Source organism: Procambarus clarkii, chromosome 44, assembly GCF_040958095.1.
Source record: "Procambarus clarkii isolate CNS0578487 chromosome 44, FALCON_Pclarkii_2.0, whole genome shotgun sequence".
NCBI lineage: Eukaryota > Metazoa > Arthropoda > Malacostraca > Decapoda > Cambaridae > Procambarus > Procambarus clarkii.
The window spans coordinates 4,954,692-4,973,440 of NC_091193.1; the positions used below are offsets into that span (position 1 = coordinate 4,954,692).

General features: G+C 47.9%; 1 protein-coding gene across 1 annotated transcript in view; it reads right to left on the reverse strand.

The window, feature by feature from the left end:
* Positions 1–18,749, reverse strand: part of LOC123745205 (uncharacterized) — a 296,446-nt gene that overhangs the window by 114,634 nt on the left and 163,063 nt on the right. The gene's annotated exons all lie outside the window — the stretch shown is intronic.

The window sequence follows — 18,749 nt, forward strand, 5'->3', positions numbered from 1 at the left end:
CATCACTTCCTAATGCTTTCCATTTGTCAACCACTCTGACACTAAAAAAGTTCTTTCTAATATCTCTGTGGCTCATTTGGGCACTCAGTTTCCACCTGTGTCTCCTTGTGCGTGTGCCCCTTGTGTTAAATAGCCTGTCTTTATCAACCCTATCGATTCGCTTGAGAATCTTGAATGTGGTGATCATGTCCCCCCTAACTCTTCTGTCTTCCAACGAAGTGAGGTTTAATTCCCGTAGTCTCTCCTCGTAGCTCATACCTCTCAGCTCGGGTACTAGTCTGGTGGCAAGCCTTTGAACCTTTTCCAGTTTAGTCTTATGCTTGAGTAGATATGGACTCCATGCTGGTGCCACATACTCCATGATTGGTCTGACATATGTGGTATATAATGTTCTGAATGATTCCTTACACAAGTTTCTAAAGGCCGTTCTTATGTTAGCCAACCTGGCATATGCTGCTGATGTTATCCTCTTGATATGAGCTTCAGGGGACAGGTCTGGCGTGATATCAACCCCCAGGTCTTTCTCTCTCTCTGACTCTTGAAGTATTTCATCTCCCAAATGATACCTTGTATCTGGTCTCCCGCTTCCTACCCCTATCTTCATTACATTACATTTGCTTGGGTTAAACTCTAACAGCCATTTGTTCGACCATTCCTGCAGCTTGTCCAGGTCTTCTTGAAGCCTCAAGCTGTCCTCCTCTGTCTTAATCCATCTCATAATTTTGGCGTCGTCAGCAAACATTGAGAGGAATGAGTCTATACCCTCTGGGAAATCATTTACGTATATCAGAAATAGGATAGGTCCAAGCACAGAGCCCTGTGGGACTCCACTGGTGACTTCACGCCATTCTGAGGTCTCACCCCTCACTATAACTCTCTGCTTCCTATTGCTTAGGTACTCCCTTATCCACTGGAGCGCCCTACCAGTTACTCCTGCCTGTTTCTCCAGCTTATGCATCAACCTTTTATGGGGGACTGTATCAAAGGCTTTCCGACAGTCCAAAAAAATGCAGTCCGCCCATCCTTCTCTTTCTTGCTTGATCTTTGTCACCAAATCGTAGAATTCTATCAAGCCTGTAAGGCAAGATTTACCCTCCCTGAACCCATGTTGATGGGTTGTCACGAAGTCTCTTCTCTCCAGATGTGTTACTAGGTTTTTTCTCACAATCTTCTCCATCACCTTGCATGGTATACAAGTTAAGGCCACTGGCCTGTTGTTCAGTGCCTCTTGTCTGTCACTCTTTTTGTATATTGGCACTACATTAGCCGTCTTCCATATTTCTGATAGGCAAGCAAAGTGCTCCTGCACTTTGCTTGCCACTCAATACTCTTTCAATACCCATGGTGAGATTCCATCCGGCCCAACAGCTTTTCTCACATCCAGCTCCAATAGGTGCTTCTTGACCTCATCTCTTGTAATTTCGAACTTTTCCAAGGTCACCTGGTTTGCTGCCACCTCTCCTAGCGCCGTGACTTCTCCCTGTTCTATTGTAAAGACCTCCTGAAACCTTTTGTTGAGTTCTTCACACACCTCTTTGTCATTCTCAGTGTACCTGTCCTCCTCTACACTAAGTTTCATCACCTGTTCCTTCACTGTGGTCTTCCTCCTGATGTGACTGTGTAGTAGCTTTGGTTCGGTCTTGGCTTTATTAGCTATATCATTTTCATACCTTTTCTCAGCTGCTCTTCTCACACAAACAAACTCGTTCCTGGTTTTCTGGTATCTCTCTCTACTTTCTGGTGTTCTGTTATTACGGAAGTTCCTCCATGCCCTTTTGTTCAGCTCCTTTGCTTTCATACATTCCCTATTAAACCACGGATTCTTCCTTTGCTTCTCTGTTTTTTCCTGTTGGGCTGGGACAAACCTGCTTACAGCCTCCTGACATTTTTGGGTGACATAGTCCATAGACATTTGGTGTGTGGTGGGTGGTGGGAGGTGTGTGGTGTGTGGTGTGAGGTGTGTGGTGGGTGGTGTGAGGTGTGTGGTGTGTGGTGGGTGGTGTGAGGTGTGTGGTGTGTGGTGTGAGGTGTGTGGTGTGAGGTGTGTGGTGTGTGGTGTGTGGTGTGTGGTGTGTGGTGTGTGGTGTGAGGTGTGTGGTGGGTGGTGTGAGGTGTGTGGTGTGTGGTGTGAGGTGTGTGGTGTGTGGTGTGAGGTGTGTGGTGGGTGGTGTGAGGTGTGTGGTGTGTGGTGTGAGGTGTGTGGTGGGTGGTGGGAGGTGTGTGGTGTGTGGTGTGTGGTGTGAGGTGTGTGGTGTGAGGTGTGTGGTGTGTGGTGTGAGGTGTGTGGTGTGTGGTGTGAGGTGTGTGGTGTGTGGTGGGTGGTGTGAGGTGTGTGGTGTGTGGTGTGAGGTGTGTGGTGTGTGGTGTGTGGTGTGTGGTGTGAGGTGTGAGGTGTGTGGTGTGTGGTGTGTGGTGTGAGGTGTGTGGTGGGTGGTGTGAGGTGTGTGGTGGGTGGTGGGAGGTGTGTGGTGTGAGGTGTGTGGTGGGTGGTGTGTGGTGTGTGGTGTGTGGTGTGTGTTGGGTGGTGTGTGGTGTGGTGGTGGGTGGTGTGTGGTGAGTGGTGTGTGTTGGGTGGTGTGAGGTGTGTGGTGGGTGGTGTGTGGTGTGTGGTGGGTGGTGGGTGGTGTGTGGTGTGAGGTGTGAGGTGTGTGGTGTGAGGTGTGAGGTGTGTGGTGTGTGGTGTGTGGTGTGTGGTGTGTGGTGTGAGGTGTGTGGTGTGTGGTGTGAGGTGTGTGGTGGGTGGTGTGAGGTGTGTGGTGTGTGGTGTGTGGTGTGTGGTGTGAGGTGTGTGGTGTGTGGTGTGAGGTGTGTGGTGTGAGGTGTGTGGTGTGTGGTGTGAGGTGTGTGGTGGGTGGTGTGAGGTGTGTGGTGTGTGGTGTGTGGTGTGTGGTGTGTGGTGTGTGGTGTGAGGTGTGTGGTGGGTGGTGTGTGGTGTGTGGTGGGTGGTGGGTGGTGTGAGGTGTGAGGTGTGTGGTGTGAGGTGTGAGGTGTGTGGTGTGTGGTGTGTGGTGTGTGGTGTGTGGTGTGTGGTGTGTGGTGTGTGGTGTGAGGTGTGTGGTGTGAGGTGTGTGGTGTGGTGGTGGGTGGTGTGTGGTGTGTGGTGTGTGGTGTGTGTTGGGTGGTGTGAGGTGTGTGGTGTGGTGGTGGGTGGTGTGTGGTGAGTGGTGTGTGGTGTGTGTTGGGTGGTGTGTGTTGGGTGGTGTGTGGTGTGGTGGTGGGTGGTGTGTGGTGTGTGGTGTGTGTTGGGTGGTGTGAGGTGTGTGGTGTGGTGGTGGGTGGTGTGTGTTGGGTGGTGTGTGTTGGGTGGTGTGTGTTGGGTGGTGTGTGTTGGGTGGTGTGTGTTGGGTGGTGTGTGTTGGGTGGTGTGTGTTGGGTGGTGTGTGTTGGGTGGTGTGAGGTGTGTGGTGTGGTGGTGGGTGGTGTGTGGTGAGTGGTGTGTGTTGGGTGGTGTGAGGTGTGTGGTGTGGTGGTGTGTGGTGGGTGGTGTGTGGTGAGTGGTGTGTGGTGTGTGTTGGGTGGTGTGTGGTGTGGTGGTGGGTGGTGTGTGGTGAGTGGTGTGTGTTGGGTGGCGTGAGATGTGTGGTGTGTGGTGTGTGGTGGGTGGTGGGAGGTGTGTGGTGTGTGGTGTGAGGTGTGTGGTGTGAGGTGTGAGGTGTGTGGTGTGAGGTGTGGTGGTGGGTGGTGTGTGGTGAGTGGTGTGTGTTGGGTGGCGTGAGATGTGTGGTGTGTGGTGGGTGGTGTGAGGTGTGAGGTGGGTGGTGTGAGGTGTGTGGTGTGAGGTGAGTGGTGGGTGGTGTGAGGTGAGTGGTGGGTGGTGTGAGGTGTGTGGTGGGAGGTGTGTGGTGGGTGGTGTGAGGTGTGTGGTGTGAGGTGAGTGGTGGGTGGTGTGAGGTGTGTGGTGGGTGGTGTGAGGTGTGTGGTGGGAGGTGTGTGGTGGGTGGTGTGAGGTGTGTGGTGGGTGGTGTGAGGTGTGTGGTGTGTGGTGTGAGGTGTGTGGTGTGAGGTGTGTGGTGTGTGGTGTGTGGTGTGTGGTGGGAGGTGTGTGGTGGGTGGTGTGAGGTGTGTGGTGGGTGGTGTGAGGTGTGTGGTGGGAGGTGTGTGGTGGGTGGTGTGAGGTGTGTGGTGGGTGGTGTGAGGTGTGTGGTGTGTGGTGTGAGGTGTGTGGTGTGAGGTGTGTGGTGTGTGGTGTGTGGTGTGTGGTGGGAGGTGTGTGGTGGGTGGTGTGTGGTGTGTACTGTGGTGGTGGTGGTAGTGTGTACTGCGATGGTGGTGGTGGTGGTGGTGTGTACTGTGGTGGTGGTGGTAGTGTGTACTGCGATGGTGGTGGTGGTGGTGGTGTGTACTGTGGTGGTGGTGGTGGTGGTGTGTAATGTGGTGGTGGTGGTAGTGTGTACTGCGATGGTGGTGGTGGTGGTGGTGGTGGTGGTGTGTACTGTGGTGGTGGTGGTAGTGTGTACTGTGATGGTGGTGGTGGTGGTGTGTACTGTGGTGGTGGTGGTGGTAGTGTGTACTGTGGTGGTGGTAGTGTGTACTGTGGTGGTGGTGTGTACTGTGGTGGTGGTAGTGTGTACTGTGGTGGTGGTGGTAGTGTGTACTGTGGTGGTGGTGGTAGTGTGTACTGTGGTGGTGGTGGTGGTAGTGTGTACTGTGGTGGTGGTGGTGGTGGTGGTAGTGTGTACTGTGGTGATGGTAGTGTGTACTGTGGTGGTGGTGGTGGTGGTGGTGGTGGTAGAGTGTACTGTGGTGGTGGTGGTGGTGGTGATAGTGTGTACTGTGGTGGTGGTGGTGGTGGTGGTAGTGTGTACTGTGGTGGTGGTGGTGGTGTGTACTGTGGTGGTGGTGGTGGTGGTAGTGTGTACTGTGGTGGTGGTGGTGTGTACTGTGGTGGTGGTGGTGGTGGTAGTGTGTACTGTGGTGGTGGTAGTGTGTACTGTGGTGGTGGTGGTAGTGTGTACTGTGGTGGTGGTGGTGGTGGTAGTGTGTACTGTGGTGGTGGTGGTGGTGGTAGTGTGTACTGTGGTGGTGGTGGTAGTATGTACTGTGGTGGTGGTAGTGTGTACTGTGGTGGTGGTAGTGTGTACTGTGGTGGTGGTGGTGGTGGTAGTGTGTACTGTGGTGGTGGTAGTGTGTACTGTGGTGGTGGTGGTAGTGTGTACTGTGGTGGTGGTGGTAGTGTGTACTGTGGTGGTGGTGGTATTGTGTACTGTGGTGGTGGTGGTAGTGTGTACTGTGGTGGTGGTGGTAGTATGTACTGTGGTGGTGGTGGTGGTGGTGGTAGTGTGTACTGTGGTGGTGGTAGTATGTACTGTGGTGGTGGTAGTGTGTACTGTGGTGGTGGTAGTGTGTACTGTGGTGGTGGTGGTGGTGGTAGTGTGTACTGTGGTGGTGGTGGTGGTGGTAGTGTGTACTGTGGTGGTGGTAGTGTGTACTGTGGTGGTGGTGGTGGTGGTGGTAGTGTGTACTGTGGTGGTGGTGGTGGTGGTGGTAGTGTGTACTGTGGTGGTGGTGGTAGTGTGTACTGTGGTGGTGGTGGTAGTGTGTACTGTGGTGGTGGTGGTAGTATGTACTGTGGTGGTGGTGTGTTGTGTGTGGTGTGAGGTGGGTACTGTTGGAAATTTCCAACACTAATAAACTACTATCGTATTATAATAAATCATTATTATTATATACTAACTACAGTAGTTATTAAATTTACTAACGGTAGTATCAACATAAACTAACCATAGCATCTGCGTATTAATGCTAGAATTCTCATGAAATAGAGCAGCAACATTGCGTCAGATAATGTCTAGTTAGACACATTTATTACCAATGGGTTAGAGAATTGAATGTGGTTCTCGAAAATCATTAGTATTCCATGTAATAATTACTCGCGGATAATATAACTCCCAATAATCTCAAATCGAGAGTTATTAGCTAAATTGTTCTGTAGTAACATTTCCTTCAGTCACGCACGAATGTCATGGAGAGAGATAAAATCTTCTCCATTTCTCGTTTAACATCATAAAACGAGAATACGATAATATTTAAACCCCTATAATTGCAACCCCGTCCTCATTAACGCATTTCATCCATAATCGCGCGGAAAAGAATTATTCGTGATTAATAATTTCTGTGGTGAATGCGAGAACCGGGTTGGGGAAGGCGGCGACGCCATTGTGGAGACGACAGCGTGCGAGAGAGAAGGGTCGTGGCGTGAAGAGTGGCGAGAGACGTGGTGATTGGGAGTTATCGGCAAGAATTACACTGATACCCAACTAATAGTGAATAATTATTCCTCCACGTGCTCTATAGTGCTCAGCCAGCCAATAACGGGTCTACAAATAAAGCCAAAACCCACAAATACGCGTACAACGCAGTGAACGTCTGGGACTGGCAGACGTGATATCGGCAGACTTCAGTATTCCATACACTCACGTTAAGTATAGGTTTCTTTCTTGATGCATCATCTAAGATCGTATATTTGTGAGTAGTCTGTCGTTATATAGTGGGAAGACCCCAAATCCAACGTTAGTACCAATTCGGCATTTCTTCTGATTCATGAATATTAAGCTTAAAAGTAGCCTATTCCAGTGCTACTTAATATTCTTTAAATTTCAGCCCGAATGTGAGGAGTCATCGAGTCGTTTTTCTTCATTCGCGCTGTTCACCTCTAGTTCCTTCTATGTGGAGATCCTGTGATCACGAGCACGAATGACGAAACGATGTCATAGAAATCGTCTTAAAGCTAAGACTCCTTTCGTACAAATTTAATTCACCTAATCTGATTCTTATACATTTTGTAGGATCATTATATTGAATAGATTATTACCAGATATGATGATTGGTAATTCATGTGTTTGCTTTGACTGTTGCTCAGTAATTTAATAATCATTAATATTCACAATTTGAGTTCACATATTTGAATCTCTAGTAGTTAAGATTTATAATATCATTTACTCAGCAATGAACTGGTGGCGAACCACACTAGTTCCTAGACGTATATGAAGTTCTAGCAATACCCCCCCAATGTAGGTGTTTGAGGCTCTGACTTTAATTAATTAATCATACAGTCCATTCATTATTTCAAGTGATTATCCTTTTTAATAATCATCCATAGACACTGGTTCTCTAGTGTTATTCTAATGATCACTTTTATTAGTTTTCCCTCTTTTCTCAAAAGTGGGTGGTCCTTTGTTATTAAATTAAATTAGTAAATAATTGAATAATTGAGTCAAGCCCCAGATATCCCACACGTACTTACCTAATTGTGCTTGCAGGGGTTGAGCTTTGGCTTTTTGGTCCCGCCTCTCAACTGTCAATCAACTGGTGTACAGATTCCTGAGCCTATTGGGCTCTATCATATCTACATTTGAAACTGTGTATGGAGTCAGCATCCACCACATCACTGCCTAAAGCATTCCATTTATTAACTAATCTGACACTGAAAAAATTCTTTCTAACGTCTCTGTGGCTCATCTGGGTACTAAGTTTCCACCTGTGTCCCCTTGTTCGTGTCCCACCCGTGCTGAAGAGTTTGTCTTTATCCACCCTGTCAATTCCCCTGAGAATTTTGTAGGTGGTTATCATGTCTCTCCTTACTCTTCTGTTTTCCAGGGATGTGAGGTTCAGCTCCTTTAGCCTTTCCTCGTAGCTCATTCCTCTCAGTTCCGGGACGAGCCTGGTGGCATACCGCTAAATCTTCTCTAGCTTTGTCTTGTGTTTAAATAGGTATGGACTCCAGGCTGGAGCTGCATACTCCTGGCTTGGTCTTACATAAGTGGTATACAGGGTTCTGAAAGATTCCTTACACAAGTTTCTAAGGCAGTTCTTATGTTGGACAGTCTAGCATATGCCGCTGATGATATTCTTTTGATGTGGGCCTCTGGGGACAGGTTCGGTGTGATATCAACCCCCAAATCTTTATATTTGACTCTTGCAGGATTTCACCTCCCAGATGATACCTTGTGTTCAGCCTCCTGCTCCCTTCGCCTAATTTCATCACCTTACACTTTCCTGAGTTGAACTTTAGCAGCCATTTTCTAGACCATTCCTCCAGTTTGCCCAGGTTATCCTGTAGTCTCTGTCTATCTTCATCCGTCTTGATTCTTCTCATAATTTCTGCATCATCAGCAAACATTGAGAGGAATGAGACTATACCCTCCGGAAGATCGTTTACATATATTAGAAACAGGATGGGTCCAAGTACTGAGCCCTGTGGGACTCCGCTGGTGACATCTCGCCACTCTGATGTCTCCCCCTCACCGTTACTCGCTGTTCCCTGTTGCTTAAGTACTCCCTTATCCACTGGAGCACCTTCCCTTTTACTCCTGACTGTTGCTCCAACTTTTTTAACAGCCTTTTATGGGGTATTGTATCAAAGGCTTCCTGGAAGTCCAGGAAAATGCAGTCGGCCCACCCTTCTCTTTCCTGCCTAATTTTTGTTGCCTGGTCATAAAATTCTATTAAACCTGTGAGGCACGATTTACCATCCCTGAACCCATGTTGGTGGTGCGTTACAAAGTTATTTCCCTCCAGATGCTCTACGAGCCTTTTCCTCACGATCTTCTCCATCACCTTGCATGGTATACAAGTTAAGGAAACTGGCCTGTAGTTAAGTGCCTCTTGCCTGTCAACCTTGTATATTGGGACCACGTTAGCTGTCTTCCAACTTTCTGGTAAGTCTCCTGTTTCCAGTGCCCTGCTATACACCATAGAGAGTGGCACACTTAGTGCTTCTGCACCTTCTTCGGTATCCATGGTGAGATTCTGTCAGGCGCAACAGCCTTTGTCACATCCAGCTCCAGCAGACACCTTTTGACCTCATCACTGGTGAGATCAAATTCCTCCAAGGTTGCTTGGTTTGCCTCCTCCTCATATAGTACAGGGACCTTTCCTTGTTCTATTGTGAAGACCTCCTGGAATCTCTTGTTGAGTTCTTCACACACTTCCTTGTCATTCTCAGTATATCTGTTCTCCCCTTTTTTCAGTTTCATCACTTGTTCCTTCACTGCTGTTTTCCTCCTGATGTGGCTGTGGAGCAGCTTTGGTTGGGTCTTGGCTATACTCGCGATGGCATTTTCAAACTGTCTCTCTGCTTCCCTCCTCACTCTGAGGTACTCATTTCTGGCTCTTTGGTATCTCTCCCTGCTCTCTGGTGTTCTGTTATTTCTGTAGTTTCTCCGTGTTCTTTTACTCAGTTGTTTCGCTACCTTACATTCCTGGTTGAACCATGGGTTTTTGTTTTTCGTTTTTCTCCTTTTGGACGGGGATAAACCTGTCTACAGCTTCCTGGCCCTTCTGGGTGACAAAATCCATCATGACCTGCACATTCTTGTCTCTAAGTTCTGTTTCCCATGGTATTCCCCTGAGGAAGTTCCTCATCTCGTCATATTTTCCTCTGGTAATTCAGTCTTTTTCCATCCGATCCCATCCTTGGATAGGTTATTCCTACTTCACCAAGTACTCAAAAGTCTGTACACTGTGGTCACTCATTCCTATGGGGGCTTCAGCTTTGACTCCCCTTATTTCTGACACATTCAGGGTGAATATCAAGTTGAGTCTAGCTGGTTCATCATTGCCTCTCACTCTTGTGGGTTCCTTGACATGCTGGCTCAGAAAGTTCCTTGTTGCCACTTCCAAGAGTTTAGCTCTCCACGTATCTGCACCTCCATGTGGGTCCCCATTCTCCCAGTCTATCTTTCCATGGTTGAAAGGGTGGGTGATAGCTTTCTTGGGTGGTGTGTGGTGGGTGGTGTGATTTCTTATCCTTCCTATTATCTTAGCATTATCAGCAAACATGTTCATATAATTCTGTATACCAACTGGTAGATCATTTATGTACACAATAAACATCACTGGTGCAAGAACTGAACCCTGTGGTACTCCACTTGTGACATTTCTCCAGTCCGATACATTGCCTCTGATCATTGCCCTCATTTTTCTATCAGTCAGGAAATTTTTCATCCATGTTAGAAGCTTACCTGTCACCCCTCCAATATTTTTCAGTTTCCAAAACAACCTCTTATGGAACTCTGTCGAAAGCCTTTTTTAGGTCCAGATAGATGCAGTCAACCCAACCATCTCTTTCATGTAATATATCTGTTGCTCGATCATAGAAACTGAGCAAATTCGATACACAGGATCTTCCAGATCGAAAACCATACTGTCTTTCTGATATTATATCATTTCTCTCCAGGTGTTCTATCCATTTAGTTTTAATTATTTTTTCCAATATTTTGACTATTACACTCGTCAATGATACCGGTCTATAATTAAGGGTCTTCCCTGCTTTCACTTTTGTAGATTGAAACTATGTTAGCCTTTTTCCACACAACAGCTACAACTCCTGTATACAGGGATGCCTGAAAAATCACTTGAAGTGGAATGCTGAGCTCAGGTGCACATTCTCTCAGAACCCATGGGTGAAACTCCATCTGGACCAACTGCTTTGTTTTTATTAAGCTCCTTAAGCATTTTTTCCACTTCGTCTCTAGACACCTCTATGTGCTCTATGTTGTTCTCTGGAATTCTTATTGTGTCTGGTTCCCTGAAGATTTCCTTTTGTACAAACACACTTTGGAACTTTTCGTTTAATGTTTCACACATTTCATTTTCATTTTCCGTGAATCTATTTCCCATTTTCAACCTCTGAATATTATCTTTTACCTGCAGTTTGATGTTTATGAATTTATAGAATAGATCTGGTTCTGTTTTACATTTGTCTGCAATCCCTTTTCAAAATTTCTTTCTGCCTCTCTCCTCACTGCCGTGTAGTTGTTTCTCGCATCTTTGTATCGCTGGTATGTTTGGGGGTTCGGCCTCTTCCTGTATTAATTCCATTTTTGTGTCTTCTGGTCTCTGGCCCTCTCGCAATTTCTGTTGAACCAATCCTGTTTCCTAGTTCTGCATCTCTGTTTTGGTATAATTTTTTTGTGCCTTTATCATATATTTCACAAAACTTGACATACATCTCATTCACTTCCTTGCTTAGCAATAAGGCTGTCTAAATATACTCACTAAAAAATTTTCACAGGTTGCCATAATGTCCTCTCCTAAAGTCAGGTTTTTCAATTGCATCAACTTTCATATTTTCTTCTAGATTATAACGAATTGCATACTTTATTCCCAAAAAGACATGGTCACTTTTACACAAGGGAGGAAGGTACTGAATGTCAAATATTTCTTCCTCCTTCCTGGTAAATATCAAATCTAGCATGGAGGGAACGTTCCCTTCCCTCATCCTCGTAGCTTGTTTAACATGTTGATATAAGAATGTTTCCAGGATGTGGACTACAAATTTACAGGACCAAAAATCTTCAGTTTTAGCTTCATATGCTTCCTAGTCTATGGATTTCAAGTTGAAGTCGCCGACTATCAACAGTCGTGAACTATCGTTATCCGCTCCCGCTATGATCTCTCTCATTATTGTTATAAGACCTTCTCGTTTACTATCTAGCTCCTCCTTTGACCATGTGTTGCTTGGCGGTGGACTATATGCATTTATGATCATTAGTTTATCATCCTCATGGCAGATCTCTAGTGCTATTATGTCAACTTCTTGTGGATTGGCAGTCACTATTTCGTTCACCTTTAGGTGTTCTTTCACCATCACAGCAACGCCACCGCCTTTCCTAATTTTTCTGTCCCGTCTCCTAATTGAATAGCCCCTTGGGAATATGACCTCATTTAAAATAACATCCTCAAGTTTTGTCTCCGTGAGTGCAACAATGTCTGGTGTCTGCAGCTGTATTACATCACTTAACTCCAGTATCTTCGATCTTACTCCATCTATGTTGGTGTATGCAATCTTCAGGAACTTGTTCCCCCCTATTCTTATTTTTCACTCCCCCTCTCTCTAATGATTTTGTTGGTTTGCCTTTATGTACCACTTTACTGGTTTGCCTACCCCTATCACTTTGTAGGAAAAAGAATTGATTTCTTCTTCATTCCTGCTCTCATTTAAACGTTTTGCCTCGGCGAGGTTCAGTTTCAGCTTCTCCCTATCTTGTTTTGAAAGATCTCGTCTTAACAACCACACTTTCCCATCCTCATCACTTTGTAATTTTATAACATTCCTTATTACTTCTTCCATCTGTTTGGCACCGTTGAGGGTGATCCTCAAAGGTCGATCTTTCCCTTTTACATATCTGCCTATTCTCCTGTAGTCACACACATTCTCTATGGTTGTAAGACCTTCCACGAGGCCAACAATTTTATCTACTACTTTAGCTTCTTCTACAGCTCTTTCTGACCTAGATGTTATCGCCTTTTCTTTGCAGCCAAAAATGATCAGGGACTTACTCCGATCAACTGTGTTTTGCAACAACTTCGGGTTAGATGCCAATTCTTTCCTCACTTCTAGCCTAATGTTTGTTTTATCTTGGTTGCTGTAGTGTTTGACTTCCTTTACTGCTTCTTCTATTTTTTCCTTCTCCTTGGCCACTTGTGCATAAGTGAGTTGCATATCTTTCTTGCACTGTTCTATTCCCTGTGTAACTTCCTCCATCTGTGCTGACAAAAGCTGTTTCTCCTATTGAATTTCCTTGCCTAACCTATTGTAGTCATTTATGTTTAAATTTACTTTAACTTCTTCCAAAGCTATTTTTAAGAGTTTATTTTCTTCTTCCATGGCTTTGCAATTTGTTTCCAATTGATTCTTATCCTTGCTTAAGTCTTTCACTAAACCCTCAAGACATAAAACTTTGCTATTTAAATGGTCATTACTTTCTTTCAATTTACTAATTATTTCTACACGAGAGGTCACTATAATATCTAATTTTTCCAACTTGTTGTATAGACTGGTAATCTCAATGCTTTCTTCACTGAATCCAGCAAAACCAAGCTCTGTTTTGTATTTCCTCTTGCAGGCGGCCATCTTGAATGTTGTTCTCTGCACTGGAAACACTAGGGCAACTTTTTCTCATCCAATTTTTCACTTCCCTTGGCACATTCCTGTTATCTCCCTTATTTTGGTGTGTGGTGGGTGGTGTGTGGTGGGTGGTGTGTGGTGGGTGGTGTGTGGTGGGTGATGTGTGGTGTGTGGTGTGTGGTGGGTGGTGGGTGGTGTGTGGTATGTGGTGTGTGGTGGGTGGTGGGTGGTGTGTGGTAGGTGGTGTGTGGTAGGTGGTGTGTGGTGTGTGGTGTGTGGTGGGTGGTGTGTGGTAGGTGGTGTGTGGTGGGTGGTGTGTGGTGGATGCTGTGTGGTGGATGCTGTGTGGTGGGTGGTGTGTGGTGGGTGGTGTGTGGTGGATGCTTTGTGGTGGGTGGTGTGTAATCGGTGGTGTGTGGTGGGTGGTGTGTGGTGGGTGGTGAGTGGTGTGTGGTGGGTGGTGTGTGGTGGGTGGTGTGTGGTGGGTGGTGTATGGTGGGTGGTGGGTGGTGTGTGGTGGGTGGTGGGTGGTGTGTGGTGGGTGGTGGGTGGTGGGTAGTGTGTGGTGGGTGGTGTGTGGTGGGTGGTGGGTGGTGGGTAGTGTGTGGTGGGTGGTGTGTGGTGGGTGGTGGGTAGTGTGTGGTAGGTGGTGTGTGGTGTGTGGTTGGTGGTGTGTGGTGGGTGGTGGGTGGTGTGTGGTGGGTGGTGGGTGGTGGGTGGTGTGTGGTGGGTAGTGTGTGGTAGGTGGTGTGTGGTGGGTGGTGTGTGGTAGGTGGTGGGTGGTGTGTGGTGTGTGGTGGGTGGTGTGTGGTGGGTGGTGGGTGGTGTGTGGTGGGTGGTGTGTGGTGGGTGGTGGGTAGTGTGTGGTAGGTGGTGTGTGGTGGGTGGTGGGTGGTGTGTGGTGGGTGGTGTGTGGTGGGTGGTGGGTGGTGTGTGGTAGGTGGTGGGTGGTGTGTGGTGGGTGGTGTGTAGTGGGTGGTGTGTGGTAGATGGTGGGTGGTGTGTGGTGGGTGGTGTGTAGTGGGTGGTGTGTGGTGGGTGGTGGGTGGTGTGTGGTGGGTGGTGTGTGGTAGGTGGTGGGTGGTGTGTGGTGGGTGGTGTGTGGTGGGTGGTGTGTGGTAGATGGTGGGTGGTGTGTGGTGGGTGGTGTGTGGTAGATGGTGGGTGGTGGGTGGTGTGTGGTAGGTGGTGTGTGGTGGGTGGTGTGTAGTGGGTGGTGTGTGGTAGATGGTGTGTGGTGTGTGGTGGGTGGTGTGTGGTGTGTGGTGGATGGTGGGTGGTGTGTGGTAGGTGGTGGGTGGTTTGTGGTGTGTGGTGGGTGGTGTGTGGTAGGTGGTGTGTGGTGGGTGGTGTGTGGTGTGTGGTGTGTGGTAGGTGGTGTGTGGTAGGTGGTGGGTGGTGTGTGGTGGGTGGTGTGTGGTGGGTGGTGTGTGGTAGATGGTGTGTGGTAGGTGGTGGGTGGTGTGTGGTAGGTGGTGTGTGGTGGGTGGTGTGTGGTGGGAGGTGTGTGGTGGGTGGTGTGTGGTGGGTGGTGTGTGGTGTGTGGTGTGTGGTGGGTGGTGTGTGGTGGGTGGTGTGTGGTGGGAGGTGTGTGGTGGGAGGTGTGTGGTGTGTGGTGGGTGGTGTGTGGTGGGTGGTGTGTGGTGGGAGGTGGGTGGTGGGTGGTGTGTGGTGGGAGGTGTGTGGTGGGTGGTGGGTGGTGTGTGGTGGATGGTGTGTGGTGGGTAGTGTGTGGTGTGTGGTAGGTGGTGTGTGGTGTGTGGTAGGTGGTGGGTGGTGTGTGGTGGGTGGTGGGTGGTGGGTGGTGGGTGGTGTGTGGTGGGTGGTGTGTGGTGGATGCTTTGTGGTGGGTGGTGTGTGGTGGGTGGTGTGTGGTGGGTGGTGTGTAATCGGTGGTGGGTAGTGTGTGGTGGGTGGTGTGTGGTGGGTGGTGTGTGGTGGGAGGTGTGTGGTGTGTGGTGGGTGGTGTGTGGTGGGTGGTGTGTGGTGGGTGGTGTGTGGTACGTGGTGTGTGGTGGGTATTGGGTGGTGTGTGGTAGGTGGTGTGTGGTGGGTAGTGGGTGAAGGGTGGTGTGTGGTGGGTGGTGGGTGGTGTGTGGTAGGTGGTGTGTGGTGGGTGGTGTGTGGTGGATGATGTGTGGTGTGTGGTGGATGATGTGTGGTGTGTGGTGTGTGGTGGATGGTGGGTGGTGTGTGGTGTGTGGTGGGTGGTGTGTGGTGGGTGGTATGTGGTGGGTGGTGGGTGGTGGGTGTAGGTGAGTATGATTAGGTATAACTCACCTAATTATACTCACCTAATTGTGCTTGCGGGGGGTTGAGCTCTGGCTCTGTAATCCCGCCTCTCAACTGTCAATCAACTGGTGTACAGGTTCCTGCGTCTATTGGGCTCTATCATATCTACATTTGAAACTGTGTATGGAGTCAGCCTCCACCACATCACTTCCTAATGCATTCCACCTGTTAACTCCTCTGACACTGAAAATATTCTTTCTAACGTCTCTGTGGCTCATCCGGGTACTCAGTTTCCACCTGTGTCCCCTTGTTCGTGTCCTACCCGTGCTGAAGAGTTTGTCTTTGTCCACCATGTTAATTCCCCTGAGAATTTTGTAGGTGGTTATCATGTCTCCCCTTACTCTTTTGTTTTCCAGGGATGTGAGGTTCAGCTCCTTTAGCCTTTCCTCGTAGCTCATTCCTCTCAGTTCCGGGACGAGCCTGGTGGCATACCGCTGAATCTTCTCTAACTTTTGTGTTTAACTAGGTATGGACTCCAGGCTGGAGCTGCATATTCCAGGATTGCTCTTACATAAGCAGTATACAGGGTCCTGAACGATTCCTTACACAAGTTTCTAAAGGCAGTTCTTATGTTGCCCAGTCTAGCATATGCCGCTGATGTTATCCTTTTGATGTGGGCCTCTGGGGACAGGTTCGGTGTGATATCGACCCCCAGATCTTTCTCTCTATTTGACTCTTGCAGGATTTCACCTCCCAGATGATACCTTGTGTTCAGCCTCCTGCTCCCTTCGCCTAATTTCATTACCTTACACTTTCCTGAGTTGAACTTTAGCAGCCATTTTCTAGACCATTCCTCCAGTTTGTCCAGGTCGTCCTGTAGTCTCTGTCTATCTTCATCCGTCTTCATTCTTCTCATAATTTTTGCATCATCAGCAAACATTGAGAGGAATGAGTCTATACCCTCCGGAAGATCGTTTACACATGTTAGAAACAGGATGGGTCCAGGTACTGAGCCCTGTGGGACTCCGCTGGTGACATCTCGCCACACTGATGTCTCCCCCCTCACCGCTACTCGCTGTTTACTGTTGCTTAAGTACTCCCTTATCTACCAAAACACCTTCCCTTTTACTCCTGCCTGTTGCTTCAACTTTTTTAACAGCCTTTTATGGGGTACTGTGTCAAAGACTTTCTTGCAGTCCAGGAAAATGCAGTTGGCCCGCCCTTCTCTTTCCTGCCTAATTCTCTGAACCCATGTTGGTGGTGCGTTACAAAGTTATTTCCCACCAGATGCTCTACGAGCCTTTTCCTCACGATCTTCTCCATCACCTTGCATGGTATACAAGTTAGGGAAACTGGCCTGTAATTCAGTGCCTCTTGCCTGTCACCCTTCTTGTATATTGGGACTACGTTAGCTGTCTTCTAACTTTCTGGTAGGTCTCCTCTTTACAGTGACCTGTTATACACCATAGAGAGTGGCACACTTAAGTGCTTCTGCACCTTCCTTTAGTATCCATGGTGAGATTCTGTCAGGCGCAACAGCCTTTGTCACATCCAGCTCCAGCAGACACCTTTTGACCTCATCACTGGTGAGGTCAAATTCCTCCAAGGTTGCTTGGTTTGCCTCCTCATTTAGTGCAGGGGCTTCTCCTTGTTCTATTGTGAAGACCTCCTGGAATCTCTTGTTGAGTTCTTCACACACCGCCTTGTCATTCTCTGTGTATCTGTTCTCCCCTTTTTTCAGTTTCATCACTTGTTCCTTCACTGCTGTTTTCCTCCTGATGTGGCTGTGGAGCAGCTTTGGTTGGGTCTTGGCTATACTCGCGATGCCATTTTCAAACTGCTCTCTGCTTCCCTCCTCACTCTGAGGTACTCATTTCTGGCCCTCTGGTACCTCTCCCTGCTCTCTGGTGTTCTGTTATTTCTGTAGTTTCTCCATGTTCTTTTACTCAGTTGCTTCGCTACCTTGCATTCCTGGTTGGACCATGGGTTTTTCTGTTTTTCGTTTTTCTCCTTTTGGACGGGGATAAACCTGTCTACAGCTTCCTGGCACTTCTGGGTGACAAAATCCATCATGACCTGCACATTCTTGTCTCTAAGTTCTGTTTCCATGTTATTCCCATTAGGAAGTTTATCTCGTCATATTTTCCTCTTCGGTAATTCAGTCTTTTTCCCTCCGATCCCATCCTTGGATAGGTTATCCCTACCTCCACCAAGTACTCAAAGGTCAGTACACTGTGGTCACTCATTCCTATGGGGGCTTCAACTTTGACTTCCCTTATTTCTGACTCATTCAGGGTGAATATCAAGTCGAGTCTAGCTGGTTCATCATTGCCTCTCACTTTTGTGGGTTCCTTGACATGCTGGCTCAGAAAATTCCTTGTTGCCACTTCCAAGAATTTAGCTCGCCACGTATCTGCACCACCATGTGGGTCCCCATTCTCCCAGTCTATCTTTCCATGGTTGAAATCGCCCATGATTCCGAGTCTGAAGCCATTCCTGCTGGCAACTGAAGCTGCTCTCTCTATTATATTATTGGTTACCATGTTGTTCCTATCAAACTCCTGTCTAGGTCTTCTGTCATTTAGTGGAGGGTTGTAAATGACTGCCACTATTATCTTAGGTCGACCCATTGTTATAGTTCCTGTTATGTAATCTCTGAACCCGTCAAAGCCCGGAATTTCCATCTCATCAAAATTCCAGTCCTTCCTTATCAGCAGAGCCACTCCTCCACCTCCGTTCCCTTTCCTCTCTGTCCTTACTATATAGTAGTCCTTTGGAAACACAGCATCTGTTATGATGCTGTATGATGACATCTGTTACTGTCTCTGTAGCGAGGTATTCACTCACAGGACACCTGCAGCATACTTGAGGAGAGTTTCAGGAGTTCTTCTACTCCCCGAGTCCGGGCTGAGGCCAGGCTCGACTTGCGAGAGCTTGATTCAACAGGCTGTTGCTTGGAGTGGTTTGCAGGCCCACATATCCACTACATTCTGGTTGATCCGACACTTCTTGAATATATCCACCTTTGTTCCAGCAATATTTCTAATGCTTGCTGGGAGGGTGTTGAACAGCCGTGGTCTCGATGTTCAGACAGTGTTCTGTGACTGTGCCTATCGCACCTGTACTCCTCAATGGTTCTATACTGCATTTCCTTCCGTATCTTTCGCTCCAGTATGTTGTTATTCTACTGTGCACATTTGGGACCTGGCCTTCAAGTATCTTCCATATTTATATTATTTATTTGGATCAGATGAGTGACGCTACCTAGTACTGTCACTATTGCGGTGTGTCCACTCACAGGATGAGTGACGCTGCCCAATACCGTCACTATGGCGGTGTGTCCACTCACAGGACGAGTGACGCTGCCCAATACCGTCACTATGGCGGTGTGTCCACTCACAGGATGAGTGGCGCTGCCCAATACTGTCACTATGGCGGTGTGTCCACTCACAGGATGAGTGGCGCTGCCCAATACTGTCACTATGGCAGTGTGTCCACTCACAGGATGAGTGGCGCTGCCCAATACTGTCACTATGGCGGTGTGTCCACTCACAGGATGAGTTACAGGTGTAACTCATCCCTTTTACAGGTGTAATTGAGGAGGAAGAAGAATTAAGAGTAGTTACCCGGTACACCAGTACAAGGTGTTGGTGCCACCTGGTACACC